This window comes from Electrona antarctica (assembly GCF_951216825.1).
Source record: "Electrona antarctica genome assembly, chromosome: 6".
Taxonomy (NCBI): Eukaryota; Metazoa; Chordata; class Actinopteri; order Myctophiformes; family Myctophidae; genus Electrona; species Electrona antarctica.
This window is the reverse complement of record NC_136811.1, coordinates 34,536,041-34,560,309: the sequence shown is the minus strand read 5'-3', so window position 1 is coordinate 34,560,309 and position 24,269 is coordinate 34,536,041. Positions and strand designations below refer to the sequence as shown.

The following is a 24,269-nucleotide window of genomic DNA, read 5'->3' as shown; positions in this document are numbered from 1 at the left end:
GTGATGCAAATAGCCTGCATCCTTAGATTCACTAAATTGAGAAAGGACGCAATCATGTCACCCTCCGGGGGTCTTGGGATGCAATACTGTACTCAGTACTGTACTCTAACGTTGTTGAAGTAGGACTCATAAAATGTCCCTGGGACCCATCTAAAAGACCACCCCTGGGTCCCATCATATTGAAAACCTAGGCTTACATCACTGGTCTTTGAGATATTTGGAATGTGATGAAAACTTAAAATGTGCAATGTGTATTTACTTTTTCAAGCCAAATTATGCTAGAAATGATTTCACTCGTTGAAATATTGATTTAGGGCTGCCAAGTTTCCATTTCAAGTTAATTTAGTTTAAAGGTTTCATGACATTCATTTTATTTTATTTTATTTTTTCCTTTTTTTTTTATAGGTTTTATAACCTCAATAGAGGGTATGCGCGTGACATCATCATCAAACCAGGAAGTTATGCAGGAATGCCTACTGAGTGCATTAAACAACATTAAACGATGTTAAACTCACTTTGCCTGTTGCTTTGCCACTCGATTTGCCACTCGATGTGCCATTCACTTTAAGCATGCGCATACTCTCTATTACACCCCCACAACCTGAACATTCAGTGGATTTTCTGTGGTCTGGGGTTTTCTCTATGTGTTCTGATTCTGAAGCATTTTGAGCTGCAATGAAAACAGGCCTCAACAGTGACATCTGCTGGCAAATTGTAATGTCATATATGGGATTTGTGGACTGCAACTGGATCGCAAAGTTCAGGTTTTTTGGGTGCAATTGAGCTCAGAAAAATAATAATAATAAGAAAAATGTACTAAAACTTTTTTTTTAAATATCACAATCCCTTTAAGTTATTGTTGTATTTATCCTGGTAGTCAAATTCTAAAACGTCCATAAAGCATTTAGTGAGGTCATGGTGAAGGCTTACCTGCACAAAGGTTCTCAAGAAGTGGCGTTCACTCTTAAGACTGTCCTGTCCTTTTATAAGGCCAGCCCACCTGCTCAGGGTGACATAGCAGTGGTGTGTACATTATGGACCTATTATCTCACTGCAAACAATGCATATGTGGACAAATAATTACACAAACGATATTATGCAAAACAAGTCTGCCACCCAGGGCATTGAATGGTCGATTTATTGCGGAGATAGATTGGCCTGACAGGGAGTAAATATGGACTTCTAAGCATAGGGTGTAGTTAGTCAATAGTCACAATGCAGTTTAGAAAAACCCTCCTAAGAAATGAGTAAATAAGAAATAAGCGGTAGATTAGGAGACGCGGGTTATGTAAACACATTCATATACAATACAATTCATTGTCTTTGACTACTGTATAGTCCTGTATTTTGCTGTGGTATGAAATGTCAGATATTAGAGTTATATATCTGCACTGTTCAGAGGAGTCAAGACTCAGTGACATTGAAGATTATTTTGTGACTTTGTATTAGTGTCTTGTGTCTTATAATGGGATTTATGATGAACTGCCTAAGGATGACAGTTTTATATTTTGTGGCCATATCCTATTTGCATAAATTAAGAAATAGAGTGAAAGTAGAAGGATTGTATTTAATATTAGAACCCACCGCTCTGGCAAAGTAGGAGTCTAGAAGATTGCTTAAAATGTTATATAAATTAAAATGGAACCTATAAAATGTTTGTAATGTGCACATGGGTTTCCCAAAATGTAGGTATAATAAGTGATTATTGTCTCCACCAGGCCAAAAGCATGGGGAGAGAGTATGTTTTGCACTCTGTCTGTGTCCGTCCGTCCGTCCGTGTGTGTGTCCGTCCGTCTGTATACAGCTAATCTCCGGCACCGTTATGTTTTGCACTCCGTCCGTGTGTGTGTGTGTGTGTGTGTGTGTGTGTGTGTGTGTGTGTGTGTGTGTGTGTGTGTGTGTGTGTGTGTGTGTGTGTGTGTGTGTGTGTGTGTGTGTGTGTGTGTGTGTGTGTGTGTGTGTGTGTGTGTGTGTGTGTGTGTGTGTGTCCGTCTGTCCGTGTGTGTGTGTGTGTCCGTCCGTCTGTGTACAGCTAATCTCCGGCACCGTTAACCCAGTCGATGCCAAATTTTGCACACACACTCCCTGGATGCCAACGATGAACCTCTGCCCCAAATTTTCCAGACCAGCCTGTTATAGCGCCACCAGGAGGACGACTTTTGAAAAACACATTTTTAAGTGGTGCAAACCACTTCCTTAAGTGACTATGTGTGTGGGTAGCTGGCTGGCTGCCTGGGTATGTCTGTCTGGGTATGTCTGAGCACGAACAGCATGGTTGTTTTTCACCACCTGTGCGCAACCTAACACACACACAAACACACACACACGCACATATTAACTGTATATATGGTGATTTCAGGTGTGCCAGTACAGTAGTGACAGTACAGTACAGTACAGTACAGTACAGTACAGTACAGTACAGTACAGTACAGTACAGTACAGTACAGTACAGTACAGTACAGTACAGTACAGTACAGTACAGTACAGTAGAGGGACCCCCACACGGTAACTGTCATTTCTCAACTGTTTCGGACGCGGGGCGGCTCGCCGGAATCGGGCCGGCACCCTGGGTGCGTTCCCGTGGGTCTGGACCCCCCCCCCCCCCCCCCCCCGGGACCCCCACACGGAGTTGCACCACTTACTTCACATGGGTGTGATTTTTTTATATTACTCCTCCAGATTCTGTCCAAGAATCCCACAAATCGTTATACACCATCTCTATAGTCATGTGTTCAAGACGGATCTGATATTTTATAATCCATCCTAATTGGCTAACATTGGCTTTCAAAGTTTGCAGGATTGGCCGTTTTGAACAAAAAGCTTCAAATCATGAACGCAGCGTGCAATTTACGTGAAATCTTTCACAGACTTTCCTACTAGGCTGAGGAATATATCCCACCCTTTTCACATGTTATAGCGCAACCAACAGGTAGATTTTTACAAAATACATTTTTGGAACAAAATGCCTCAAATCATCCAATTGCCATCCAAGGCGTAAGAAAAAATGGCTCCCTTTTCACATTGGCCTAAGCACCACCAGGAGGCCACAACCTGACCTGCCCTGGTGGAGACCTGTGCCCTAGTTACACATATACTAAACTTGTACTGTACATCGTGTGTCCACCAGCAATATTCTATTTGATTGTTTCCTTTTTGCTAATCAAATGACATACAGTATAATCTAATACTGTATATGTAATATAACTTTTTATCTTGGAATGAAGTGACCTTGCATACTGCAATTCTTCTTGATTGTGTCCTCTAATGCACAATCACTGTTATACTGCTATCACTTCACTGCTATGTGTTGTGTTTGATATGTTTGTTTCTGATTATTCACTAGGTCAGCTATTTTACCCATTTGAAATGTTTAGAGGACATGGTTTTGAGCCACTGCCGGGGGGTAGAGTGGCCGGATGGTAACTGCAAGGTTGCCTGTTCAAGTGTCCTTGAGCAAGACACTGAACCCCAAATTGCTCCTGATGTGCTGGCTAGTGCCTTGCATGGTTTCCTCCGCCATCAGTGTATGAATGTGTGTGTGAATGGGTGAATTGATGCACAATCTATGTATTTATATAGCGCATTTATATAGCGCCTTGGATAAAGGCGCTATATAAATGCACCATTTATGTGTTTCAGGGGAGGCATCTACCAAACGCCCTCTCCATGCCAACAATAACAACATATCTATCTAAATAACATAACCTACCTGACATAACATCTAAGGGTGAGCCAGCAGAAACTGCAGATGCTAAAGAAGATAAATAATGCCAATAAGTGGCAATGAGTTGGGGCAGGATCCAAGCCCTTATGATTGATGACAAGATGACTTTCAGAAGAAGAGGGACAATGAAATAGACATTAAAACCTATTTCATTCTTAGCACTACCACATTATTGTCCCCACCTCCTTTCATCTAAAGTTATAATCTGTAGGAGAAAACTTCCGCACACCTATAAATCAGGCGTATGTACAGGTGCTTAGTCCAGTGGACATCAATGAAAGCAATAGAACAGTGTATTTGCTCGGTACATGAGTACCGAGCAAATACACAGTGTGCGGGTGTATTCTATTCCTTTCATCTAAAGTTATAATACATTGCACACTCACTCACTCACTCTCACACACACACACACACACACACACACACACACACACACACACACACACACACACACACACACACACACAAACTGGAGATTTTGTAGTTGTGTATGTAGTTTTGTATGTTTTTCAAAAATGACAACATATAGACAGAGGAGGCGCTGGGGGCATGTTCTCTCCTCCGTGTCATCAGTGCCCATAACCTAGGTGGGGTTGGCAAAAGGGTCTTTCTGTGTGGAGTTTGCATGTTCTCTCCGTGTCCCCTAGGGTAGGTACCCTCAAGGGAAGAAATGCAGTAATCCTGGTCTTTAAACTGCCTCCCCCTGGCCAGCCTAATGGACGGGAAAGGAACTGGTTGGAATATCACGTTCCTTCCATGCTACATCCACCCGGGGAAACTCCTTCCCCCTGTCAGGTGAAAAGAACTTGGACTCCTCATGCATGGAAGGGAGCATGGGGTCAGTTCGTTGCTCTCCCCAGGTTAGCAGAGGGAGTGTATAGTGCCCAGCATTAGATTAGATAATTGACAAACACTTTATCAACCATATTTTAGTTTTTTGTTTCACTACAAAGCCTACAGTATATTTGTAAATAAATAAATAAAGACTACGCACGCACACACACAAAATAACCAGTAGGCCTAAGACGCCCAGAGGGCGAGAAGCGACATCACCCTAAAGAGCCCGCCTGGGGACGGAAAACTGCTGGGCGAGCGCTGACGCATTGGCATGGGGGATCAGATCAACAGAATGAATTCAATTTCTGTACGGGCCATATATGGAGCGTGTCTTGAGTGTACAGGGTTTGATAAGGTCAGATCAACATGGAATGTCAATACAGGTCAGATCCATGTTATTCCAACCAGTTCATTTCCCCTCCATCAGGCGCCCCGGCTGAAGGATTACTGCATGTTTTTTGTGAGGGTACCTACCCTGGGGGACACAGGGAGAACATGCAAACTCCACACAGAAAGGCCCTTTCGCCAACCCCGCCTCGGGTATGGGCACTGATGATGCGGGCTGCCAGCACCCACAGCGTCCCCAGCGGGAATCGAACCCAGCTGTGAGGCGACAGCACTACCAACTGTGCCACCGTGCCCCTCCATATATGGAGATCTAACGATTGCAGCGGGGGCAGTGTCTTGAGTATACAGGGTTTGATGAGGTCTGGCCATATATGGAGCATGTCTTGAGTGTACAGGGTTTGATGAGGTCAGATCAACATATGGAATGTCAGAACAGGGTGGCAGCGGAGGCAGTGTCTTGAGTGCAGATGAGGTCAGATCAACTATATGAATTCTGTTTTGGCCATATATGGAGCGTGTCACGAGGTGTGACGGAATGACTGACAGGTTTTGCAGGTTTTCATAGTAAACTGCGACCTACGGTCACAATAAATGACAACATATGGACAGAGGACAATACAGTACATATACATACATCAAAGCAAAGGATCCTTATGGTCACTGCCCCACCATCCGAGTGACCTCTTCAATTCTATCTATAGTAGAGTCCCTGGTTTTCTATACAATCTCATCTCATGAAATGTGCTGTGCACAGCCAATCATGTGTACATGGGTGAGGATGAGAGAAATAACCATCTCCATCGAGTCTGCTCTTTTGAGAGACTGACTGGTGCTTGGCAGCCTGGCACCCAGCTAGCAATATATTTCCCATGGCATAATTCACTGGTCATTTTATGCTACATCATGTTTATTGTTTCATGCACACGTAATACAGCCGGTAGCAACATTGTAGACAATATTGTACTCCAAGCATTCCTCAAAAATGTGAATTCTCCAATAGCTCAAATTGCACTGGAGTGTCTACGACAACCACTTATGTAGCCTACTCGTTCCTGGCACTTTAACATTAACTGTTATCTCATCAACATTGGGATGTGATACTGAAGGACAAGTAAGAGACTTCTCAATTTCACAGAAAAATGTGTTTTGCCCTGTTTCTCCAGCTCTAGTAAACAGGAAAAACAGGTGGAATTTAATTTTAAGTCAGGAGAGAAATCCACACAAAGACCATGCAATTATCAGCTTGTGTTCCGGTTTCAATTTTATCTTCTCACTTCTTTGTGTTATCAGTGATAACTTATCACTTTCAATTGCTCTTGTTTATCCTGTGTCCTGTATGAATTGCCTGATTGGTATCCCATGAAAATATATTTTCTGTTTACTAAACGAGCTGGAGAGAATGAACAAACACTTAGTAATGATTAATATCAGAATATAGTTATTTAACATTTATTTGAACAAAAATGCCTTTAATGAACATACTGTACATGTTCAAATAGAGACACACCTGTGCTTCATCCAATAGCTTCAGAATTCCAGGGCTGTCATAATGGATAAACAGATTAAAAAAAAACACTCTGGGTAACTTTCCAATAGGACCTGCGAGAGATTGGCCTAATTTGCTGCATACACCACTTGACCAAAATTAGGAGAGACTCTAGTAAAGACAAATAAATGTCAATCGGGTTCATAGCATGACCAAGCAGTTAGCAGTGGCTGGGTGCTGCAACACGGTACAGCCGTATTGTAAAAGTCATAATCTGTGGGGCAATTTCAACCCACTAGTCTTTTAACAACCATGCCATGTGGAAAGGTGTCCCAAGGACCAAAATGTGTTTTGTAAACCTTCAGAAAGCCATTGTATTTCATGGGCTAGGGCAGGCTATTGCTAAACTACTTATAGGATATGAATAAGTTGCACTCAAATTCATATTTTCAATGTCTTTTGTTAGCTAGGTGGGTAACATTATACAGTATGTATCCTGCTACCCATACAGTTGGCCTTTTTCATTCAAATCATTTCCATATGATTATATAAAAAAGCAACTGATATTTGTTGTCTAGATAGTATATCCCTCATCTGGCTCTACCTTAAAGGGGTTGTTTGTTTGTTTGTTTGTTTGTTTGTTTGTTTGATTGTTTGTTTGTTTGTTTGTTTGTTTGTTATGGCTGGTTTAATCAGGTGTGCTGATGGAAGACGTCCCCCAGGAAATTCACTTGCACATGTACACCACATTTGTGCTAATCTGGCCCTTGGAAACAGAGTGTATTGTTCAGTTGGCCACACAGCATCACAGTTCAGGTGTAGTAGGTGTGCTGTAAGTGCTACTGGAAACTGAAATTACAATATTGTATTGGTTGATATGACTGACATAATGTCGCTGTGCAGCTCACATTACTATATTGTTACATACAGTATGTGTGTGTTCATATGTAAGGATTCTATTTATTTTATTATTTCATGTTGCATTGCTATGCACACTGACATCCATTCATCAATACCCACAACAGTTCAGTTCAGTTTAGTTTATTTTGGTCAAAGAATTGAACATTGAATACATTTATTACATTTCATTATAAATTAGTATTTAGACCAAAAAGGTATAGGCTGAAGCCAGTGGCTTATTTTGCCTATCCTATTTACACCAACAGAAATAATAATATATACAATACATCTAACACACAAGGGGGGGGGGGGCAGAAAACAAACAGGGGAAAACAAACAAACAGAGGAAAAAAGAAAATACAAATAAACAAAATACAGGAAAAAAAGAAAGAAAAAAGAAGAAAGAGAAGAGAACACAAATTTGATCACTCAGAATTCACAATGTAAATAATGGTTATTCTACAGTTTTAGCATTACTATATCATAATGAGTATATACTAAATAAGTTATGATATAAAGGTGGCAAACTATATTGTTAAAGTTTTATACTTATCTATTATTTTTGATTTATACATTCTTTTAAATGTATAGATTGAACTGCACTTTTTTAGTACATTGTCCAGGCCGTTCCACAGATTCACCCCTCTGACAGTTATACATCTCCCTTTTTTGTTTGTTCTTGCCTTTGTCCCTTTAAAGATGCCAAATCCCCTAAGATTATACCTACTTGCTCTAGCCTCAAACAGGTCCTGGATACAGCCCGGAAGAAGTCTGTTATGCACTTTGTACATTATGACTGCTGTTGTGAAGTCTACAAGATCATGTAATTTTAGCGTATGTGACTGTATAAAAAGTGGATTTGTTGGTGCATAGTAATCGGCGTGATTTATAATTCTGATTGCTTTCTTTTGAAGTAAGAATATTGGGTTGATGTTTGTTTGATAGTTGCTCCCCCATACTTCCACACAATAACTGATGTGCGGAAGTACAAGGGAGCAATACAGTAAGTGGAGTGACTTCTGGTCCACCTGTTCAATTTCAACATCAGCAAACTTGATTTTGATCCGTTTGTCTATTTTCCTGTTACCAAAAATTATGAATTTTGTTTTGCTTAAGTTTAGAGACAGTTTATTAATATCAAACCATTTTTTAAGTATTCTAAGCTCCTTCTCTACTGTATCCAGGAGCCGGTCGAGGCTCTCCCCTGAGCAATTCAGACTTGTGTCATCCGCGAATAGGACACAACTTAGATCATTTAATATGTCACATATGTCATTAATGTACATTATGAATAATTTGGGCCCAAGTACAGAGCCCTGTGGGACCCCATACGTGATGTTTTGTTTGTCAGAATCAGCACTGTTTACATGTACATATTGTTGTCTGTTACCAAGATAGCTCCTTAACCATGCGTTTGCCGTTCCTCTGATACCGTACCTTTCCATTTTTTTAAGAGTTGAACATGATGTATGGTGTCAAATGCCTTGCTCAAGTCAATAACACTGATGTGACTGACACTCAGAGTTTATACATTTATTTTTCCACATCTTGCCATTGACCAGAGTCCCCTTTAATAAGGGGTGTTTCCCATTGTAAACACTAGAGAGCAGTGCTACATTTCAGTAAAAGAGGCTTGATTTACTAAGCGAAGTTGAATTGCTTCAGCAGCATGGGACCTTCAGTATAATGCTTCAGCAGCATGGGGCCTTCAGTATAATGCTTCAGCAGCATGGGACCTTCAGCATAATGCTTCAGCAGCATGGGACCTTCAGCATAATGCTTCAGCAGCATGGGACCTTCAGTATAATGCTTCAGCAGCATGGGCCCTTCAGTATAAGGCTTCAGCAGCATGGGGCCTTCAGTATAATGCTTCAGCAGCATGGGACCTTCAGTATAAGGCTTCAGCAGCATGGGACCTTCAGTATAATGCTTCAGCAGCATGTGCCCTTCAGTATAAGGCTTCAGCAGCATGGGACCTTCAGTATAATGCTTCAGCAGCATGGGACCTTCAGTATAAGGCTTCAGCAGCATGGGACCTTCAGTATAATGCTTCAGCAGCATGGGACCTTGCATGAGACCTTCAGTATAATGCTTCAGCAGCATGGGACCTTCAGTATAATGCTTCAGCAGCATGGGACCTTCAGTATAATGCTTCAGCAGCATGGGCCCTTCAGTATAATGCTTCAGCAGCATGGGACCTTCAGTATAATGCTTCAGCAGCATGGGACCTTCAGTATAATGCTTCAGCAGCATGGGACCTTCAGTATAATGGCATGGGACCTTCAGTATAATGGCATGGGACCTTCAGTATAATGGCATGGGACCTTCAGTATAATGCACAGCATAGATTAAAACAGTGAATGGGCAACTGAAACAGTAGGTGTTATTTATTGTAATCAACATGAGGCGACTAATTCCAGATTGACTAATTGCAGTATCCCCAGTACAATCAACTGCCATATAAGATGATGCTTTTACAAATGTAAATGTACACAAACACTGTGTACAGTTGGGTGCCACCGATATTGTCCCTTATCATTTGACCCATTTCGGCCTGACCTCAACATTTAAAAAAATCCTTCTAAATCCTCCAGTTTTCTGAAATAAATATTTTCACGATTTTCCAAAAATAGCAGACCTACAAGCTCATAGCGCGCCACTCGGTGGCGCGCTATGAGCTTGTAGATCTGCTATTTTTCAATAGCTAAATTATAACATAATGTTTAAAACACCAAAAGGGGTTCCCGCCCAAAATGGGTTAACTGTCCTTTTGCGCAGATCATGCAAACCTCAGCAAAAAGAAAAGGACAATATCGATGGCCTCCAACTGTATGTGTCACATTATTTGTCCCATGTGACTCATTTCCTGACACTTTCCAATGAGTAAAAACTCATTCAGTGCTGTGTCCTCTGCTCTTGTTCTCAGCATGGCCAAGCATCCACCAACCTCACGTTACAGCACACTGAACATTCCCATTTGTTCTTCCACAATAAACGTACTCAAGCGGAATATTTAAAAAGACATGTAAATGTCCTTTCATCCCATATATAATATGGAGCAATTATCCAAAACTAAAACATGTTGGCAATTACACTGTGGGTGATCATTACTGTTCCTCTTAGCGAACTCTCTCAGCCACAGCTAGAGCTGAGCATTTCCAGCATCCTGGCTTCTGCTTTCTTATATGGTTCATTCTGTTGAACGGCAGGAGTGTGGCTACTCAACAAGAACCATTTCACTTTCTTCTATGATGTTCTTTTGTGTAATTCTATTCACTAGTTTCTCCAAGGTCATTTCAAAATCATGATCTAGATATGGTTGGGCAGTCTCCGTTCTCGATTTCTGGAGGTGTATATGAACTCTAATGGGGCTCCCATTGTGCGAATGAACAGGGGGGGGTAAAAATCTCCATCTTTCAAGTGAGACATATCATTAATTTGTGGCCTGGAGTTAGGTTTGCCTAGAGACTGTTGAGGAGCACCACAATGGTTCTCTGTGAATAAAGGCACTGGTGAGAGCTGCGTGAGCTTCGCAAATGAGCACTTGGATGCCCTATTAGGCAGAGAATGACTTTGAGAAGAGGCCAATGTCATGATTTTGTTGTGTAGAATTGTGAACCTTTGTCACTGTGGTTGGACCTATTCAATAATAATTAGTGTAATGGATGATTCATCTAAAGGAAGCCATCCATTCTTTTCTCCTCTTCAGCTGGGGTTTCCTCGGGTGAAGAGAGAGTTTCAGAAATCATTCTCATATTTCATTCATGAATAATGAATCTCACTGCAAATGCAAATGATCATGAATCAATACTTTCCCCTCTGCACTCGGTTTCATTAGCCAAGTGTATTTTTGACAAGTGTCATTTGTTTGCATTTTCATTTTGTTTAATGAAGTTGCCAAAGCGCTACTACATTATTTGCAGTTTCACGTGTTACTTCAATCCAAAGAAAGAGGTGCTGTGCTATACAGTTTGATGGCTCATAGCCAACTACTCCTTTTCACCAATTTTGCAAAGATGAGTACTTTCTGTTTTCCATCATACAGTATATGTTGCTAAATCAATGCCTTAACCAATGACATAGTGGTGAATAAAATTGCAATTCAAATCAGAGCTAGTCAATGCCATATCAGGAACACTTTTCAAGAGATTTGTGAATTTAAGATTTTGTATTGTTACGTCTTAAATACAAAGTGGATAAGAATAAAATGATAGTTCAGAGTCTTGCTCAAAGATCTTTCAACAAAAAGCCAGTCCCCAGATGACTGCTTTACCTCCTGAGCCACTGCTGCACCCCATTATAGAAAATGCCATTATCGCCAGGGGTATCTTCACCCCCCGCTCTCTCTCTCTGAGTGTGTCTGTGTGTGTGAGTGTGCGTGTGCGTGTGCGTGTGTGTGTGTGTGTGTGTGTGTGTGTGTGTGTGTGTGTGTGTGTGTGTGTGTGTGCGTGTGCGTGTGCGTGTGTGTGTGTGTGCGCGCGTGCACGAGCATGCGTGCGAGAGAGAGAGAGACTTTGCGGATTACAGAAAATCTTTCATGACAGAAATATGAGATAAAAGGTAGACAATGAATGTGTATGAGAGACAGGGTGGTTGACAGACAGTGGAGATGATGTATAACACGTGTTACTTAATGCTGTCCTGCTTTTATGGCTTGATGTATCATTGCATACAACAATGTTATTATTAGGGCTTACCTCCTGGCAGAGATTTGCATTCTACTGAGCGCAACGTTTTAGTTTAGACTCTTCCTCAAGATCAACCAGTCCATTGTAATTCACTGGGCACTGTGTCAGGCACCCGGGACTGGTGGCAAGCAAACTGACTCTGTGGGAAGCAACACAATTAAGGAAGGGAAAGAGGCGCACCGCCTATGTAGACACACTACTGCACAACAGCGAAGCTAAAACAACACTGTAGAGCTCAAGACCCATATGGTGCAAGACAGGAGGGTGTGTGGAGGGCAGCGATTCAGGAGTCCCGAGTTGGTGTTGGCTAGTCCGCACTCTCGCAACACATCACATGCCACTTATTTTCTGGCGATGAAAATAAAGAGATCTGCTGATCTTGTCCTTCAAGCTACATAAAGGACTATACCAGAATCAATACATGTCGGTGTATATTCATAGATTCTGTCATGTATCGAATATGAACATAGACCATTTTCACATTTGTTTATATTGTCTTGCTTCACATTAGCTGAATAATTGAGTCAGTCTTGGCTAAACATCAGTGGTCATTGTGCAAGTAATAATTCATGGACTTTTGGTAATCAATCCTTTCTTCAGAGACTATTTTCAGCTAGATTGTCAAATCAAGTTGCACTATAATCATATAACATAACTATAAAACGTAACTACAGTATAACATAACTACAGTAGTAGTTACGTCAAGTCAATTTCAAGTCTCTGAAGTTGAATCTATAGTGATTGGAGGCAGTCTATGACATCAGACAGTGCTATATTGATGACACCAGGGATTTCAATATATGGGCATTAAAGGGACAGACAGACAGACAGACAGACAGACAGACAGACAGACAGACAGACAGACAGACAGACAGACAGATACTACACAGAGATTTGTGGATTTATAGATATTCTCTGAGAACTGCTGATGCGACGAATACCCACTGGGCACTGCTCTCCCTTGGGTCCTCAGCAATACAATGCGTTTGAAGTTTAGTGGTTGAGCGGTTCTTGAGATATGCATTGATTTGGTGCATAGATAAAAAGAGCTATCCATATTAATAAAGATGACATTGTCAACTAAATTCTATCAATGAATGAATCAGTCATCAGAGACTATCATTCTGGGCTCCATCTTGCGCCACCCTTATCCCTTATCCCTAAAGGGATTTTTTACTTTTTTGAAAATCATTTTAAATTAGTTCAACTAGCCTACTAGTTCTACATCTACACGTTGTGAGCTTGTAGATCAGCTATTTGAACTATTTTAAAAGATTTTTTTAAATAGTAAAAAATTGCAATTAAGTTTAGGGATAAGGGTTAAGGGCTGGCGCAAGATATAGCCCTCTGTGTATACTGTTCCCAGAAAGGTTAACCAACAAGAAGCTCTGAATGTGTGGCTTGCTGGGGAGCCTCAGCAAAATGGGAAAGAAGGATACTGTAGTGTAGGCTGTGTGTTGTCATCGGCCACAAGATATTTCTGTCAGTGGTGACACAATGCATGTGTGCCCTGTGTGTGATGTGCATGCAGTTTCTGTGTCAGCTGTTTGGGGGATTATTGTGGTTTTGCATTGTTGTTGTTATTATGATCTCTGCCAGGAGATCATGTTTTCACTCCTGTGTGTGTGTGTGTGTGTGTGTGTGTGTGTGTGTGTGTGTGTGTGTGTGTGTGTGTGTGTGTGTGTGTGTGTGTGTGTGTGTGTGTGTGTGTGTGTGTGTGTGTGTGTGTGTGTGTGTGTGTGTGTGTGTGCGTGCGTGCGTGCGGCTGTTTGCGTGTGTGCGTGCATGCGTCACCTACTCTACAGTATGTAGATTTCAAACGAAAGCACAAGCAATACAAAAACTGCTACTTTGTGGACAACCTTCTGACTCCACCATTTCCAATTCATCATCATCATCATCATTCATCAACAATTAAAGACGTACAAATATACACTACAGGAAATCAGCAAAACAGGAAATCATCATATAAAGTACTCTGTTACCCTCTTTTACGGGGGTCAGTTTCGAATTGCAGCCGTCCGTAGGTGCTCTTTGAGAGTGGTTTTGAAGGAGTCAAGGGATTCACATTTCTTAATGGCTGTTGGTAAGGCGTTCCACATTTTAGTTGCATAGGAGCAAAATTTGTTTAATCCCTTGTTTGAGCCAAATCTGGGTTACACATGGTTTGTTGAACTCCCTCTGGTGTGGACTTTGTTGACATTAAGGTAGTATTTAGACATGCAGGTACATGGGTATCTTGGTGGTGTATCGAATCTTGTGGACCAGACCCATTGCAAGATGCTGTACTTGGGAAGTCTGGAGCCTTGTTTTAAGGGTAATGATTAGCGTAATATTTATTGTAAACATAGACAGCATGCCAAAGACCTCAATTCTCAAATATATAAAAAAAAGGTTTATAACAACTATCACTACAGTATGTTTTATGAATCACAACGCAAATGCCCCTCCAGGCTATAGGATAAACGCTCCTGTTTTTTGTGGCTTATGGGATGTATCAGGACAGAACTAGTCAATTGCAGATAGTGAAGCTATTTGCACTACCAATATTACCACACATTCAACTCAATCCACGCTGTGAGTCATGCCTGCTAGTGGAGATTGTTTGCGCTCTACTGAGCTCACCTTTCTTGTATTGTGGAAAAGTTTGAATATGTATCACATAGCTCTATATCTCAAGGGTAGTGGTCCCCTCGCACAGACCACCTCCTTAAATAATGAATGCAATCTATAGGGGGTCCCGACCAGAATGTATTAAATATGCATAGTCCCAACACAAAGTACAACTACTCACATCCATGTCTTTATTCACCAAAACAACCATTATACTCCTTTCACAGTTTTAGTATTGTATGTAGTTTTGAGTGGCGCTTGCCGCTCCAACACGTGGCTTTGTGTGTATGTAACTATGTATGTACCCCCGTGACGTCATGTGTGTATGTAACTATGTATGTACCCCTGTGACGTCATGTGTGTATGTAACTATGTATGTACCCCTGTGACGTCATGTGTGTATGTAACTATGTATGTACCCCTGTGACGTCATGTGTGTATGTAACTATGTATGTACCCCTGTGACGTCATGTGTGTATGTAACTATGTATGTACCCCTGTGACGTCATGTGTGTATGTAACTATGTATGTACCCCTGTGACGTCATGTGTGTATGTAACTATGTATGTTATTGTACCCCTGTGACGTCATGTGTGTATGTAACTATGTATGTACCCCCGTGACGTCATGTGTGTATGTAACTATGTATGTACCCCCGTGACGTCATGTGTGTATGTAACTATGTATGTACCCCTGTGACGTCATGTGTGTATGTAACTATGTATGTACCCCTGTGACGTCATGTGTGTATGTAACTATGTATGTACCCCTGTGACGTCATGTGTGTATGTAACTATGTATGTACCCCTGTGACGTCATGCGTGTATGTAACTATGTATGTACCCCCGTGACGTCATGAGTGTATGTAACTATGTATGTACCCCTGTGACGTCATGTGTGTATGTAACTATGTATGTACCCCTGTGACGTCATGTGTATGTAACTATGTATGTACCCCCGTGACGTCATGTGTGTATGTAACTATGTATGTACCCCTGTGACGTCATGTGTATGTAACTATGTATGTACCCCCGTGACGGCATGTGTATGTAACTATGTATGTACCCCTGTGACGTCATGTGTATGTAACTATGTATGTACCCCTGTGACGTCATGTGTATGTAACTATGTATGTACCCCTGTGACGTCATGTGTATGTAACTATGTATGTACCCCTGTGACGTCATGTGTGTATGTAACTACGTATGTACCCCTGTGACGTCATGTGTGTATGTAACTATGTATGTACCCCTGTGACGTCATGTGTGTATGTAACTATGTATGTACCCCTGTGACGTCATGTGTGTATGTAACTATGTATGTACCCCCGTGACGTCATGTGTGTATGTAACTATGTATGTACCCCTGTGACGTCATGTGTGTATGTAACTATGTATGTACCCCTGTGACGTCATGTGTGTATGTAACTATGTATGTACCCCTGTGACGTCATCCAAGTCAATGGCAAAATGGCAAAACACACAAGTGTGATTTGTATGTCTTGATGAATTGAATACATAGGACCACAATGGAAACCAAGCCCTCAGGGCTTTTTGTGTTATCCTTTTAGCATTATTTTCAAACTGTTAAATATGTATACAATCAATCAATCAATCAGCCTGCCTAAGTACTTCAACCATGCACTTTCCCACAACAAACACATCATACTAGAATGTGTTGCAGGAAGAATGTCCGCCCATTGACTATGTGGCACCACACTATATCATTTTCTACTTAGCTTCCCTCTGTCTCTCCATTTCTCAAACAAACTATTGATTTGTATGTCCTTCTGTCTGTACGCCCATCTTTCTTTAGGCTTTCATTCCCCAAACAACACCCACCCTTCTTCTTCTCCCTGCCCACCTCTGCCTCTCTCCCTCTCCCTCTCCAACTCTGGTATTTCCCCGTCCCCCCACCCACCCCCTTCCTTGTTTCTCCCACACCCCTCCCTTTTCCTCTCTCTCCCTCTCTGTTTCCCCCAAGCCCTCTCCTCAGATGGATTCTTCAGTCAGTCGACTGGAACTGGTGCGGCTGCTGGGGAGAGAGAGAGAGAGAGAGAGAGACAGAGAGAGAGAGAGAGAGAGAGAGAGAGAGAGAGAGAGAGAGAGAGAGAGAGAGAGAGAGGACAGAGAGACAGAGAGAGAGAGAGAGGTGGTGGTGGGGCTGCGCTGAACAGAGGCTACAGAGGCTGGGTCAGAGCATTCAGTTGCTTCAGACAATCACAGGGGAGTAAAACAGACAGGAAGAAAGACAGAGAGACAGAGCAAAGGCAAAACAGCAAAAGGAAAGACAGTGGGAGAGAGAGGAAGAGAGAGAGAGAGAGAGAGAGCGTGAGAGAGAGGCTGCGAGAGGAGGTAGATATGTGACAGGATGTGGTTTCCCTGAGCTTGCACAACATCGGTAGAGGCATACTTTGAGCATGACCTAAACACACTTGCATACAAGTGTGCATACAAGTGTGCTTACTGCCTGTGCTCCGTTAGGTGGTGAGCCTGCTGCTGGCAAAGAGGGAACGAAGCAAAGCGCTGGGGCTGCTGATCCTGTGAGCAGGCAATCTTGTTCCTCCGCTGTCTGCCAGAGGAGCGTGTTCTCTCAGAGGTTTTATTCACACTCCATCCCGGGTCAACTGTCAGGGAGAGGACGTGTGCCTAGCTGGGACTGTGTGCTTTCTGTGCTGGTCTCCTATCAGTAGAATGTGTTTGTCTCCTCCAAGTACTGGTCCACTCGCTGCTGCCTTCTCATCTCTCCAGTGAACTTCCCAAGTCTCTCTTTGATTCTGAAACAGGTGAGTTACAGTAGCTTTCCATGTGTGTGCGTGCAAGTGTGTGCGTGCGTGCGTGCGTGCGTGCGTGCGTGCATGCGTGCGTCCATTTGTGGCTTTGTGGGTTCATATGTGACTACTGTATGTGTGCAACTGCTCGGGCTCGTGGCATGGGACTGCATGCCTGTGTGATGTTTTAAGATCAACAAACATGTCTTACAGTGAAAACTAAAATGAATCCATGAGCCTGTAGCACTCACTGACAGTAGTCTTTGTAAACTTGTTCAGCACACTACAATACACTGTATGTAGTGTACACTGCATGTGTACACTACATGTACTGTACACATGCACAAACAACACACACGCACCACCAAGTAACACACACGCACGCACGCACGCACGCACGCACGCACGCACACACACACACACACACACACACACACACACACACGTACTGTATACAGTATGCATGTGTCAATACATGCACAATCACACGCTAGTGATATACATCTGGCTGTTTTGAAGTCACATGTGTGATGGATGGTACTGACTGGAACCAGAATGCCAAAAATGTCTACCTGGCTCCAATCAGTGAACCCTGACAGCATTTCAAGATGTGCTCAGCATACTATATACCACGGTCTCCCCCTGCTGCAGAGTGAGACGGCGGGGAGTGTGTCTGCGTGCGTGCGTGCGTGTGTGCGTGAACATATGTTTGTGCAGAAAAGATGTAGGTGTACACCCGAGTGTGTAATGTATCTGTACGTGTGTGTGTGTGTGTGTGTGTGTGTGTGTGTGTGTGTGTGTGTGTGTGTGTGTGTGTGTGTGTGTGTGTGTGTGTGCGTGTGTGTGCATGCATCTGCGTGCGTGTCCGTGTTTGATGTGTCTTGTGCCTTCATGTCTCCATACATGGATGCTTCTATATGTACACAGCATAACATCCTCAGTGTTCATTTGTAACACTGAGAGAGTGCAAATGTAACCGGACGGACCCTTCCGGATCAGTTGTCATTTGTCCACTCAGTGTTAAATGAACACGGAGTATTTCACACAGGCACGTTGATGTAAGCCTGTTTCAGAGGACGAACAACAAGTTAAAGCAGGGGTTTTCAACCAGTGGTCCGGGGACCGCCAGTCGTCCTTGAGGGGGTTCCAGGTGGTCCCCAGCTAAATGTTGGAGAGTTGGTGACCAAATGGATCCTTGGATTTTTAACTCTTGAGAGCGTAAAATGAAACCATTTGTTTTCATTTTACACTCTCAAAAGTTCTGCATCAGTTAATTTAAAGTCTATACACAATTAGAGAATGTAGAAGAACAACGTTTGCCTGTGCTATGTCTCCTGAGGTATACCAACATTAATACAGCATGTAATTGTGGACATCTTATCCGACAATGACAACACAATATTCAACATTTTGGGTCTGAGAGGCTAGATCTCATCAAATGCCTGATATGAAAGGGTTGAATACCACTGAGTTTAAGGATGGCGCTAGAGGCAGAAGGGGGAGAGGCTGGCTGTGATTATAGTTCGCTGTTTTGGCTCAACACAGTTATAAAATAGTTCTTAAGTGGTTTATCAGACTAATTGATTTGGTCTATTATTTAAAAAATCTATTTGAACTTTTTCGTGAACATTTCGTTGATATATAAACTATATATGATAAAAAAAACATGCTTCAAGATCATTCAGTTGATCGGAAAAAGTAATGGATAGAGTAGTCACTAAGAAAATAATGGATAGCTGTGCAGCCCTTGTGTGAGATGTCAGACAGGATGAGGAGCGGGCCAATAAGAGAGAGGAAAAGCCCATAGGCAGGGGGAATGAGAAAAAGACAGAGGTATGCGTGTGTGCGTGCGTGTGTGAGAGGAACCCTATCTGAGTGAACTGCCGTTAATCAGTTCCAGCTGGTGAGTTGTGAGCGCCAGGCTGCGTTAACCCTTCTGTGTTGTTGGGTCACGAGCTCACACACTCACGCACAAGTAGACTCACATGTACTGGGTGTGTGTGTGTGTGTGTCTGTGTGCGTGTGTGCGTGTGTGTGTGTGCGCGGACTGCGTGCGCATATGCATACACACGCATGTGCACGTGTGCATGGATGCGTTTAAGCGTACATGTACACGTGACGCACAAACGCATTTATATAATGTACAGTATGCACATACTGTATAGACACTGCACAGGGCAGCAAGTACAGTACCTGTGTGCAACAGGCTCATTGGAATGCATGCACAGACAGACAGACAGACAGACAGACAGACAGACAGACAGACAGACAGACAGACAGACAGACAGACAGACAGACAGAGGGGGAAACAACTACTGTAAATTAGGATTCATAATAACTAGGCTACATCATACACTAGCTGCAACCATTATGCGGTATAGCGAGTTGGAAATGTGGACATCGTTATAGTATGTGATTCATTAGGAGTTTTAGCCAGTGTTTCCCAAACTGTTTGAGCTTGAGATGCAAAAGATGAATTCAGTGTCTCCCCGGGACCCAAACTTACAAAATACATTATGAATGAACCACTTAAGTGGTTCATTGTTTAATAGATAGATAGCTTTATTGTCATTCAACAATACATGAAATATATAATTGGACAAAATTTTGTTCCACTGGCTTACTAGAGGCCTAATCTAAAACTACTCAGTTAAAAGAATGCTAAAATACTACAATACTAAAAACACACTAATAAATAAAATCACAGTCTGTTCATAATGTAACAGAAATATTGCACAGCAAGGAGACCTCCGCAGCTTATAGGATAAAGGTTAGGGCGGGATATTGCACTTATAGCGTTTCCTTTTTGAAAGTTTTTAAATGCCTGTTGTTTTATGGCATGTTGGTAAAGAGAATAATTAGACCGGGTAAACATGAGATCTGATTAAAACCATTCTCCTGGTACTGTTCCAACATAGTCATTTGTGGATTTGCCTGTTATGGCATAATCACATCAATGAGTTGCTGTCTGATGTTTCTCAGGATTCAACTTCTGATCTTCAGTTGTTGGCTGTGTGTGTGTGTGTGTGTGTGTGTGTGTGTGTGTGCGTGTGCGTGTGCGCATGCGCGCGCGCGCGTGTGTGTGTGTGTGTGTGTGTGTGTGTGTGTGTGTGTGTGTGTGTGTGTGTGTACCTGTCTGTGCGTGTGTGCATGCGTGTATGTCTGTGTGTGTGTGTGTGCGCGCACAAGCGTGTGTGTGTGCTGATTTTGTTTGCAGTCTTTTAGCAAACATGCCTTTTAATTAACTTATGTTTGCTACCTGATCCAGCCATAGTGACTCCCATGTACCGTGTTAAATTTGATTAAGCTAACTGGCAAGGCTTGGTTGATTTAAACCCCGAAATGTATTCCTATACTCAGCATGTGCAGCACACACACCCCCAGAGACATCGGTAAAGGTGGAGCACATTTTACATTCAATGGAAAATAAGTGCAAATGTAACTGCGTTTCATTCTGTTTTTGATTTTTCATACGACAAATCAATGCAAGCTTCAAAATCGACATGGTGTAAGATACACAATTAAGAAAAATGGGATATAAATAAAAAATCACACCCGTGTGAACTGTGTGGTGTAAGGTCTTATATAGCCTGATCAGCTCTGATCTGACGTACTGTCTGACGTAATGAAATCACACCCGGGTGAACTGGGTGACGGTAGCAACCATGCTCATTTTTTGGTACGAACAGACAGACAGACAGACAGACAGACAGACAGACAGACACGTAAACTAACAAAGCCAGTCGTAGGAGTGGTTTACACCACTCAAAAACAATGACTGTAGATGATTGATGGCATTGGCATTAATGGCAGCTAGGCTACGGCTTTCTTTAAACCCAAATATGCACTTTAGGATCTTGGATAACAAATAGTAAAGGCTAGCATTTTTGTATGTAGACTTGGAGCCTTTAGAGATATTGAATAATACATATTATTAAGGGGCCAAGCCCGAACGGACTTTGGTCTCTTATTGTATTTGTCTGTTTTGTTCTTCTCCCTTACAGCGGTGTTGTTGAGCAGCCTTGACTGCTCAGGTCACACAGGGTGTGATTTTTCTTACCGGCATTGCTTGACCCCGTCTTATCGCTGCTTGCAGCTATATTTAATATTTTTGGCTTTGTTTTGTTTTAAAAAAAAATAATAACATTTTGGACATCATTCCGGCAAATTCCGGCAAATCAGTTCAGTAGACAGGCCTGCCACCTTGGCTGGAAGCTGGGATGTCAGCCTCATATATTTGTCCTCTGAAATGCTCAGTTACAAGATCTTTGGGCAGAGATTATGCACCGTGCTCTCCTGTGACGATGGCAGCGCTTTTGAAGATAACCAGTTATTCAAGCCTTCGGTGGAGCCCCAGACCTGAGACACGTATTACTTACGGCGAATCCCGCTGGTAGGAGAGCAAACACAGGATCCAATCTTTCACCAGTTATGTAGTTGCTTAACCATGGACCACAACATCCCCCTGGATATTTCTGGAAGGCAAATTGACTGCCGTTGTAATGGGTGGTCAAGAAAATTACAGCACTATTGATTGGCTAATGTTCAACATGGATACGTCGATAGTGTGTCTGAGAAGCTAAGAACTTGGCTTCAGTTGGCTTTAATAAAAAATGACCTGCCTGGAGCAAGCACAGTCACATTGTGAACTCGAAATCACAAATCTCTTCCATCGTCTGAGATGCTTTACAGAACACAGCAGGGTTGAGGGTTTGTCTTTCTGCCTCCCCTTTTCATTGAACCACATATGCAGTGTATTCTGTCTTTTTACTTGTTCTGAAAGCCTCCATTCTAATGGTTATGCATGCTGGGTCAAGTCCGTATTTTGATGTTCACTTCAGAACAGTGGTCCAATCAGCATGGACATACATAGGATATCAAGCTAGCTGGTTAGTTGGTCAGAGCTGAACAAATGAAGGTGGACAGTCAGAGGGAGACTAGAGATAAAAGGAGAGGGAGAGACATGTTGATGAGAGAGAGAGAGAGGGGGAATGAAATAAATAAGAAAGAGAGAGATTGGTACCAATTATATTCCTGAGAGGGGAATAGTCATAGAGGGCCTGGTTCCCATGGCAATATCATCCTGGACTGTGTGTGTGTGTGTGTGTGTGTGTGTGTGTGTGTGTGTGTGTGTGTGTGTGTGTGTGTGTGTGTGTGTGTGTGTGTGTGTGTGTGTGTGTGTGTGTGTGTGTGTGTGTGTGTGTGTGTGTGTGTGTGTGTGTGTGTGCGTGTGTGCGTGTGCATACGTGTGCGTGCGTGCGTGCGTGCGCGCGCGTGCGTGCACGCACTGTGAATAGGGACTGCACAAGAGGCCTTGAGACAGTCTACAGACACAGGATTGGACGAGGCCATTGCGTCAGCCAGCTCCTTGAGATGCCACAGGAGCACACCATTGTTTACCATTGTTCACGCCTGCATTTACATCAACTCTCTCATCTCTTCCCCAATGTCAGCATGCATTGAACTGTGTATGTTGTTGTTATGTCCTGTCCTTCAATATTCAAAGCCAGTAAATAAACAGAACCATGTCCAAGCTTTTGCCAGACCTTTGATTTGCTAAAGCCTGAATTATTGCGCGCCAGTGTCACTCAAATGGCTGATAGCCTACAAACTCAAATCGCATCTCAGTGCAACACGAGATGTTAAGGGACAATCAGAAATGAGCTGTACGGTTATAGAAGAGACTGAGCTGTGACTGTGCTGTTACCACAACTCCAGCAAGTAGACGAAGCTATTTAAAATTGTAAGGGTGGCTTCTAGCTAATTTTAATACAGTACAAACATTTCTCTGTAGGCCTATGCATATTCATTTATAACAGTAATCATCCATCAAAGTTGTATGGTTATCTGAAAATAACGCACACCCCATACGTCCCATCAGAATCTATATTTGTAATTTCAGGCAAATTGTATAAAAGCACCCAGCACTTTCCAAAACAGACCTTGTGATCCAGTCATCGATGGTTACACCACTGTATATCCTGTCAACCTCATTCACTCATCTCCCTGTGCCCCTTGGGTCCCTTTCTTCTGTCCTCCATGTCCCACCCAGGTGAAGTGTCATGGTGGAAAGGAAGGAAGGAAGGAAGGAATGAAGGAGGAAGTCAGAGTAGGGAAACATGGCCCTGCCTTGATGGGTTGAAGAGCCCTCTCTCACTTCACAATAAGCTATGAACGACAACATCTAAACCACCAAACGCTAATTTGTCGTGGGAGGGCAAGACAGGGAGAGAGAAAGACAGATGGGGAGGGAGGAAGACATACAGTAATGAGAGAACTTAGAGAGAGAGAGAGAGAAAGAGAGAGAGAGAGAGAGAGAGAGAGAGAGAGAGAGAGAGAGCTAGAGCTCTTGAAGACAAAGACTGAGATTAGAGTCAGACTTCATGCAAAGGAACAACATTGTGTCCTAATTAGTTTCCCTTCAATAACCACCAATCCACTTTGAAGATTCCTAAGCTGTGATGTTTGAAGAGATCTTAGCAGCATTGCTGATTTGCTACCAAACATAACTTATAAGACAATCTCATAGACAAAGAGGCGTAGAGACAGCCTGACAGACGGACGGATGGACAGACAGACAGACAGACAGATACTTTAGAAAGTGACAGATAGATAAAGAGTCAATGGATTAACATCTCATGAAACTATATTTGCTTTCCATCAAACCAATGGAAATAAGAACCCCTCCCACCCTTTCCTTTTGACATCCAATACAATAGAAAGTGCTGTGGGGTGTTTAAATTGGAGGAGCCAAAGCCAGGTGAATTCCAGTCACAACACAGCCTCAGAACATCAGCAGGATTACGGTTTGCGAGTTATCGAATAAAAACGTCAAAATGCCATTAACGCAAGACAAAAGGCAGAACAAAACAACAAGAGGATCGTTGCTAATTCAGCAAAGGG

General features: G+C 42.5%; 1 protein-coding gene across 1 annotated transcript in view; it reads left to right on the top strand.

Annotated features, from left to right (window-relative positions):
- Positions 1–24,269, top strand: part of rftn1b (raftlin, lipid raft linker 1b) — a gene marked incomplete at its 3' end in the record, with an annotated part of 282,384 nt that overhangs the window by 164,040 nt on the left and 94,075 nt on the right. The gene's annotated exons all lie outside the window — the stretch shown is intronic.